Source organism: Haemorhous mexicanus, chromosome 13 (assembly GCF_027477595.1).
Source record: "Haemorhous mexicanus isolate bHaeMex1 chromosome 13, bHaeMex1.pri, whole genome shotgun sequence".
Taxonomy (NCBI): domain Eukaryota; kingdom Metazoa; phylum Chordata; class Aves; order Passeriformes; family Fringillidae; genus Haemorhous; species Haemorhous mexicanus.
The window spans coordinates 1,809,511-1,818,699 of NC_082353.1; the positions used below are offsets into that span (position 1 = coordinate 1,809,511).

General features: G+C 49.4%; 1 long non-coding RNA gene across 4 annotated transcripts; it reads right to left on the reverse strand.

Annotated features, from left to right (window-relative positions):
* Positions 1 to 1,588: 1,588 nt before the first annotated feature.
* On the reverse strand, positions 1,589 to 9,189 carry LOC132333256 (uncharacterized). 4 transcript variants are annotated; one of them, XR_009488110.1, is made up of 12 exons: positions 8,872 to 9,189; positions 7,567 to 8,794; positions 7,305 to 7,475; positions 7,141 to 7,221; positions 5,987 to 7,060; positions 5,868 to 5,908; positions 5,606 to 5,773; positions 5,442 to 5,522; positions 4,274 to 5,369; positions 4,155 to 4,196; positions 3,905 to 4,067; positions 1,589 to 3,821 (listed from the first exon to the last, which is right to left on the reverse strand). It is a non-coding gene; the product is annotated as an uncharacterized LOC132333256 (long non-coding RNA). The 4 variants fall into 4 exon arrangements; XR_009488108.1 differs by having other exon boundaries at positions 1,589 to 3,653; positions 3,790 to 3,821; positions 5,442 to 5,773; XR_009488109.1 differs by having other exon boundaries at positions 4,274 to 5,364; positions 5,442 to 5,773.

Sequence of the window (9,189 nt, forward strand, 5' to 3'; positions counted from 1 at the left end):
CCCTTAACCCTAAACCCTAACTCAAACTCGAACCTAAACCCCAAACCCTAACCCTAACCCTAAGCCCTAACCCTAAACCCTAACCCCTAACTCTAAACCCTAACCCTAAACCCTAACCCCAAACCCTAACCCTAAACCTATCCCTAACCCTAACCCCTATTCCTAAACCCTAACCCTAACCCCCAACCCAAACCCCTAACCCTAACCCTAAACGCTAACCCCTAACCCTAACCCTAAACCCTAACCCTATCCCCAACCCTAAACCCTAACCCTAAACCCTAACCCTGACCCTAAACCCTAACCCAAACCCAAACCCTAAACCCTAACCCCTAACCCTAGCCCCTAACCCTAACCCTAACCCAAACCCTAAACCCTAACCCCTAACCCCAACCCCTAACCGTAACCCCGTCTTTGAATTCTGAAACCTAACCCCATGGTTGCCTGTTGGCATCCAAGATGGTGGCGCCTGGGGGGGGTCAAGTGGTGCTGGAGCAAGATGGCGGTGCCTACAATGTCACGTGATTGGGTGCAGGATGGCGGTGTTTTGGACCGGCATTCGGGACCGGGGTTTGGTGTGTGCAGTGCGCTGGGCAGGGCACCAGGGGGCAGTGTGCCTGCACCTTGCTAGTTATGGCGGCAGGGGGTGCTGTGGGTGCAATGTGACACATCGGACAAGGGGGGCTATGTAGGGGCTGGGGGGAGTGGGTGGGGGCTTCTGGTTGGTGTTGATTAGTACCAGGTGGGGTACTGATTATGGTGTATATAGGTAAAAAGAAGAAAAACTATATGTCCGGTGCAGCAGTAGAAAATTTCAGGCTCCTGGGGAGTAGAAGGGTGTGGTTTTGTTTTTTTTTTTTCAATTTTTTTTCTTTTACTCCCAGGGAGCCTGGAAGTTTCTACTGCTGCATTTTTATTCTAAAGCAGGAGGGGGAGAGGGAGAATAGAGAGAAGTAGAGAGAATAGAGAAGTAGAGTGAGAGAGAATGGAGAAGTAGAGAGGGAGAGAATGGAGAAGTAGAGAGAGAGAGAGAATAGAAAAGTAGAGAGAGAGAGATAGAGAATGGAGAAATAGAGAGAGAGAGAAAAAGAGAGGGAGAGAGACAAAGATTGAAGGAAGAGAGGAGAGGGAAAAGAAAAAGGAGAGGGAGAAACTGAAGGAGAGGAGTCAGAATGAAAAAAAAAAGGAAAGGGAGAAAGTGGAAAAGAGGAGTTAGAAGGAAGGGGAAAGTGGTTAGGGTTAAAGTGAGAACTTGGAGTAAGAGCAAAAAAGACAAACCAAGGAAGAAGAGAACAGAGAGAGGAAAAGAAGAAAGAGTTAGAGTTTAGAGAAGAAAAGAAATAAGGTGCAAATTATAGACAAAAGACAAAAAATAAATACAGTCAGAGACAAATAGTGAAACGGACAAATAGAAAAAAGGAAGCATATGGAAATAGAGTTACATAAGCAGAGACACGCAGAGTGAGAAACGGAAACAAAGGCTTAGAGAGAGATGGAAACAAAGTTGGAAATGGAAAAGTGAGGAGCAAAAGGAAGAGGTACAGTGGAGAAAATTGACAAAGACACACCAAAAGAAAGACAGGAGCCAGGGTAGGGAGAGGGCGGGGTGTATCTTTATTAGGGATGATTCAACTTTATTAAATGAATATTTTTAATTTACACTTCAGCAAAATACATGGAAACAGTGTATACAAATTCAAGTACAGATACCGATACAATCTATGAATGCACTAGTAAAAGTCTAATTTACATACAGAGCAATACAGGGAAATGCAGCAGCTAATGCAAATACAGAACAATACAGAGCAATAGAACACAAAACACATATTAACACAAGATGATAACCTTTTTCCTATTTTCATTACATGTTGATTTATTGTTACAGGAAACACAAAACAACAAAAGCACACAGAAAACAATGCTCACCTACCATTAACGCCCCCCTCCAACACGAACTCACCGTCGCTCTCATCACGACCGCTAAATTACACCCTGGCAACCATTGGTCCTCGGGAACATGGTTCCCGGGAGCCTCCAAAAAATCCTCCTGCCTGACAAAAACCCCGGTCCCTGGACGGTCCGCGCCCAAACTCTGGCGATGAACGTCGCCTCGCAGACCGACCGGGACCGAGGAAAAAAAACCCAGCCGGTGGGGGGAAAAAAAGCCCCCGGCTGGGGATTTTTTATTCTAAAGTTATAAATTAGTTGAAAAACCTGAAAAGCAAAAGGTCATACACACAAGGTTAGATCCAGTCAGCATGCACTCATATGTGCAGAGATGAGCGGACACAGACGGCCACGTGCTCTCACACGCTTCTAACTTGGATGCTCACTGCAGCCCTTACTTGAAACACTGGAGAACGTGCTTCGATGCATCTTCTGGCTGCTGCTCCTTGATGTCAAATGGTAGATTCTGGGGAAAATCGGTAGCCTCAGGGACCTGCAAGACGAGAGGAAATGGTCAACGAGGGGCTGACAGCTAGGACTTGTCCCCGCTCTGGACCAATAAAATTTCTACCCAAAATCCCATAGAAGACAGATGAGCAGTAAAGTTTTTGTAACTGTTCTACCTGGCTGTGACTATGTGCCAGGGCAGGGCAGCTCCAATCATAACAGGTACAAAATAAGTAAACACGATATAAACCGACGCATACAGTGCAAGTATACGTATGGTGTAAGTACAGACACTAAGTACATACACTATAAGCCAACATAATTACAGACAATATAAGCCAACATACAAACTTCAAGGCCCCGGGACTTCTATTGAACCAGGCTATGCGGCAGGGCAGAGTGGCTCCGGCACAAATGTGTGCGCACACCCGTGACACAGGACAGGATGTGACAAACAGTGGATGGAAAACACGGACAGAAATCTCTTGGCAACCAAGGAAAATGACTGCAAGGACCGAGAGAATGCAAAATGAGATGACCGAGATGAGACCGATGGAGAGCTGATGAGGCTCAGAGAACCCTGGAGGAAGAAGATGCTAAGTGAATGATTTATTCCAAGACAGGCAAAGATGGATGCCTGGGAATCCTATGGTCAGAATCCTCTCCCTAACCACGCATTCTTACAAGGCCTAATCAGTCATAACAGATCCCTGTGGGGCGTGGCTGTCCATACAGCTCAGAACAAGACCTGAAAAGACATCTGACCGGATGCTTCTAAAGAGAGAAGAGATTCTGACACCTGTCTGAGCTCCCGAGTCCAAATTTCAATGGCATGGGTGCCAGGGCAAGGAACACAGATCACAGATGGTAAGAATGGTGCCAAGGTTTCTGATTGGCCCCTCAAAGGGCTAGGATAAAAGACATGAGATACCCAAACGCTACAAAGTGCACGACAGACAAGTGACGGGATACACACGGGAGTGCTCTGCCCTGCACACCTCAGCACTGTTGTCAAAAGCAAGACTTGCCTTTCATGGGGCCTAAGGGGCCACTTCTTGGCTGCCCTCATCTCCAGAGCCAAGTCAAACACCGCCCCCCCACCCCCCCTCCAGGGAGTCCCAACCCAGCACACCACTTTCATCCCTTCTGTGGGTCATAGCCCTCAACTTATCTTTCAGACATCTGGGGATGCCAGTCTGAGTCACATGCAAAGGAAGGCCGCCTCGTCAGCTGGGAAGTTCCTGCTGGCACCGGGCTGTTGTCTTGTAGACCGCCATATTAAAGAGAAGCAAACATCAGTGCATGATCTTGGCACCACATCGGCCAAAACCCCACAAGTCTGCTACTCGCCATTCTCCTAAGATGCCCAGCTTGTCGGGTCACGCGCTTCAGACGCACCTGGAGGCCAATGCCGTTGTCACGGGGTACGCCTGGGTTAAGAGGAGACGAGGTGATGTGGAATTGCTGAAACCTGAGTGGACCCTCCCTCCTCCTCCCTACTTCCCCAACTCACCGCAGCTCCTCGGCTGAAGGGTAGAGGGGTGAGACGCGTAAATAAAAAAAGGCAAAGGCTTCATCACTGAATCCGGTGAGACTTCCGCAGGGCTCATGAGAGCGGGAAACCCGGTCCGTCGGCCGGCTGGGGACGGGAGTTCGGCATACTCCGAGTGGATTGCCTAAAGCACAAAAATGAGAATGGAGACTTAGAGTTGCCCCAGAAACTGAGACCTCAGCAATAACAAAGTCTACCGGTCACTGCTCACCCTGCCCTCTTCATCTTGACTGCTGAGATCCAGCTAATCTTCCTAAAAAAAAGACAAATAAGAGCTCTGTATCAGAGTCACACTTGACACTCCCCCTGCACAGAGAAATGGTGACTGACCTGCTTGTGGGAAGCACCTCACCCGGGATGGGGCACTCTGCCATAGATTTAATGCATCTGCATCTGAAAGAAGTTAGCACATATGTCAAACACCTGCAGGATAACTCAAAAGCCACAAACACCTTATGTCAATCTAGGAATAGCATCTAGATTGCAAGTACACCCCACATTACTAATTTCAACTCCCCGGGGCTTGTCTTATTACACCAAGCTATATGGCAGGGAAAAGCAGCTCCGGCACAAATGTGTGCGCACACCCATGACAGACCAGACAGACAGGATGTGACAAACAATGGGCACGCAACATGGACAAATCTCTTGGCAAGAAAAATGACTGCAAGGACAGAAGATGCCAAATGAGATGACCGAGGGGAGGCTGAAGGCAAGCTGACGAGACTCAGAAAACACTGGAGGAAGAAGATGCTAACTGAATGATTTAGTCCAAGAACTGCAAAGATAGACGCCTGAGAATCCTACGGTCAGCATCCTCTACCTAACCTCGCATCCTTACAAGTCCTAATCCACCATAATGGATCCTGGTGGGGCATAGCTGTCCATGCAGCTCAGAACAAGAACTGAAAAGACATCTGACCGTATGCTTCCAAAGAGAGATGTGATTCTGATACCTGTCTGTGCTCCCAAGTCAAAAGTTCTATGGCCTGGGTGCCAGGCCAAGGAAGGCAGAGATCACAGATGGTAAGAACAATGCCAGGGTTTTTGACAGACCCCCTCAAAGGGCTAGGATAAAAGACATGAGATACCCAAACAACACATAATGCACAACGGACAAGTGACACGACACACACCGGGACTGCTTTGCCCTGCGTACCTCAGCACTGTTGTCAAAAGTGAGACTTGCCTTTTAAGTGGCCAAAGGGGCCCCTTTGTCGACACCCCCACCTCCAAAGCGGACTCAAAAACCCCTCCCAGTAATTCCCAAACCAGCACCCTGCTTTCATCGCCTCTGTGGGTCATGGTCCTCAACTTATCTTTCAGACATCTGGGGATGCCAGTCTGTGTCAGGTGTGAAGGAAGGGCGCCTCATCAGCTGGGAAGTTCCTGCTGGCACCGGGCTGTTGTCTCTTAGACAGCTATACTAAAGAGAAGCAAACATCAGTGCCTGATCTTGGCACCACATCAGCCAAAACCCCACAAGTCTGCTACTCACCATTCTCCTAAGAATGCCCTGCTGCTTGGGCCATACACTTCGGGGACGCTCAGAGACCAAGGCCATGGTCACAGGGGACACCTGGGTTAAGAGGACAGGAGGTGATGTGGCATTGCTGTAACCTAAGTGGACCCTCCCTCCTCCTCCCTACTTCCCCGACTCACCGCAACTCCTCGGCCGTTGCCGAAGAGTAGAGGGGTGAGATGTGTAAATCAAAAAGGCAAAGGCTTCATCACCGAACTCAGTGAGACTTCCACAGGGCTCGCAAGAGCCGCAAACCCGGTCCGTCGGCCGCTTGGGGACGGGAGCCCGGCATACTCTGAGTGGATTGCCTAAAGCACAAAAATGAGAATGGAGACTTAGAGTCACCCCAGAAATTAGGACTTCAGCAATAACAATGGCTTCTGTCCACTGGTCAATGCTAACCTTGCCCTCTTCATCTTGACTGCTGAGATCAGCTATACTTCCTAAAAATAGAAACGAAGAACAGTGCTGGAATAGAGTCACACTTGACACTCCCCCAGCACAGAGAAATGGTGACTGACCTGCTTGTGGGAAACCCCTCACCGAGGACGGGGTGCTCTGCCATGGATTGTATCATTCTGCATCTGAAAAAATGTTAGGACAAAAGTCAAAGGGCTGCAGGGTAACTTGAGAGCTCCACATATCTTGTGTCAGTCTAGGAATACCATCTAGAGTCCAACTACATCCCACAGTACAAATCTCAACTCCCTAGGACTTGTGCTATTGCACCAGGCTATGCGGCAGGGCAGAGCGGCTCCGGCACAAATGTGTGCGCACACCCTTGACACAGGACGGGACGTGACAAACAAGGGGGACACAACACACACAGAAATCTCTTGGCAAGAGGAATGACTGCAAGGACCAAGAGAATGCAAAATGAGATGACCGAGGTGGGATCGATGGAGAGCTGATGAGGCTCAGAGAACCCTGGAGGAAGAAGATGCTAACTGAATGATTTATTTGAAGAACTGCAAAGATGGATGCCTGGGAATCCTATGGTCAGAATCCTCTGCCTAGGCTCGCATTCTCACAAGCCCTAATCTGCCGTAATGGATCCTTGTGGGGTGTAGCTGTCTGTACAGCTCGGAAGAAGACCTGAGAAGACATCTGACTGGATGCTTGTCAAGAGAGATGCGAGTCTGATGGCAGTCTGAGCTCCTAAGTCAAAAGTTCTATGGCATTGGTGCCAGAACAAAGAATGCAGATCACAGATGCCAAGAATGGTTTCTGGTAGGCCCCTCAAAGGCTCAAGGAAAAAGACATGACATATCCAAACACACAGAATGCACAATAGACAAGTGACACAATACATACTGGACCTGCTCTGCCTTGTGCACCTTGGCACTGTGATCAAAAGTGACATTTTCCCTTTACAGGGCCTAAGGGGGCACTGCTTGGACAACCCCGTCTCCAAAGCTGAATCAAAATCCCGTCCTGGTGAGTCGTGACCCAGACCCCACTTTCATCCCCTCTCTGGGTCGTAGCCCTCTACTTATCTCTCGGGCAGGTGGGCATGCCGATCCATGCCGGGTGCGAAGGAATGCGGACACGCCGTCTGGGAAGTCCCTACTGACACCGGGCTGTTATCTATTAGTCTGCCAGGAGAAAGGAAACCAAACATGAGTGCACAATCTCAGCAGCACGGCGGCCAAAATATGACAGTTTTGCTACTCACCCCTCTCCTAAGAACGCCCAGGTCCTCGGGCCGCATGCTTCAGGCTTGCTCGGAGGCCATCACCATTGTTGCAGGGTGCACCTGGGTTAAGTGGAGACAAGGTGATTTATCATTGCTGGGACCTGAGTGGAGCCTTGCTCCTCTTCCCCGCCTCCTCCACTCACCACAACTCCTTGGCCCTTCCTGAGGGCTGCCAGGATGGGACCATGAAATAGAAAATTTGAAGGCTTCATCATCACAGACTCCTGTAATACTTCCACAGGACTTGCATTTGCAGGAAACCCGGTGCATCGGCCAGCAGGTGACAGGGGCTGGATGTACACCGAGTCGATTGCCTAAAGTGCACAAACAAGAATGAATGCTTAGAGCTGCACCAGAACCTGAGACCTCAGCAATAACTGCTTCTGTACACTACTCAATGCTCACCTTGCCCACTTGGCCTTGACTGTGGCTCTCTGCCTTGACTTCCTAAAAAAAAAAGAAGACAAAGAACAGTGCTGTAACAGAGTCACCATTTACACTTCTGCTGCAGAGACAAACAGTGACTGACCTGCTCAGGGGACCCCCTCACCCAGGATAGGGCCCTCTGGCACAGATTTAATCCATCTGGTTCTGAAGAAAAAGTTAGGACAATAGTCAAACTGTTGCAGGATAACTTAACTTGCAGAGCTCCAGACATCTTGTGTCCATCTACAAATGCCATTTAGAGTCCAACCACACCCCACATTACAAACTTCAAGGCCCCGGGACTTCTCCTATTGCACCGGGCTATGCGGCAGGGCAGAGCGGCTCCAGCACAAATGTGTGCGCACACCTGTGACACGGGACGGGATGTGACAAACACACACAGAAATCTCTTGGCAAGAAAAATGACTGCAAGGACTGAGAGAATGAAGAATGAGATGAGCGAGGTGAGACCAACTGCAAGCTGATGAGGCTCAGAGAAGCTGGGAGGAAGAAGATGCTAACTGAATGATTTATTTGAAGAACTGCAAAGATGGATGCCTGGGAATCCTATGGTCAGAATCCTCTGCCTAGGCTCGCATTCTTACAAGCCCTAATCTGCCGTAATGGATCCTTGTGGGGTGCGGCTGTCCGTACAGCTCAGAACAAGACCTGAAAAGACATCTGACTGGATGCTTCTAAAGTAGAGATGCGAGTCTGATGGCAGTCTGAGCTCCTAAGTCAAAAGTTCTATGGCATTGGTGCCAGAATAAAGAACACAGAATAAAGAACACAGATCACAGATGCCAAAAATGGTTTCTGATAGGCCCCTCAAAGGCCTAAGTTGAAAGACATGTGACAGAGGATACCCAAACAACACATAAGGCACAATAGACAAGTGACACAATACACACCAGGACTGCTCTGCCCTGTGCACCTCAGCACTCTGATCAAAAGTGACACTTTCCTTTTATGTGACCTAAGAGGACACTTCATGTACACCTCCATCTCCAAAGCGGACTCAAAAACTCCTTCTGGTGGGTCCCCGCCCAGCACCCCACTTTTGTCCCCTCTGCGGGTCATAGCTCTCTACTTATCTCTCAGACATCTGGGGATGCCAGTCCGTCAGGTGCACAAGAAGGCAGCCTCGACATCTGGGAAGTTCCCGCTGGCACTGTTGTTCAACAACTTCCTGTTGTTTCTTAGTCGGCTGCATTAAAGGAAACCAAACATCAATGCGTGATCTCGGCAGCACAGTGGCCAAAACCCAATAATTCTGCTACTCACCGTTCTCCTAAGAATGCCCGGCTCCTCGGGCCGCACGCTTCGGCCGCGCTCGGAGGCTTACGCCGTCCTCGCAGGGTATGCCTGGGTTAAGAGGAGACGAGGCGATGTGGGGCTGTTGAAACCTGAATGGAGCCTTGCTCCTCCTCCCTACTTCCCTGACTCACCGCTACTCCTCGGCCGTTGCCAAAGACTACCCGGGTGACACCTTTAAATAGAAAAGGCAGAGGCTTCATCCCCGAGTCCCATAATACTTCCACAGGGCTCACGGGTGCAGCAAACCCAGCACATTGGCCGGTTGGTGAAGGGGCCTGGACGTAC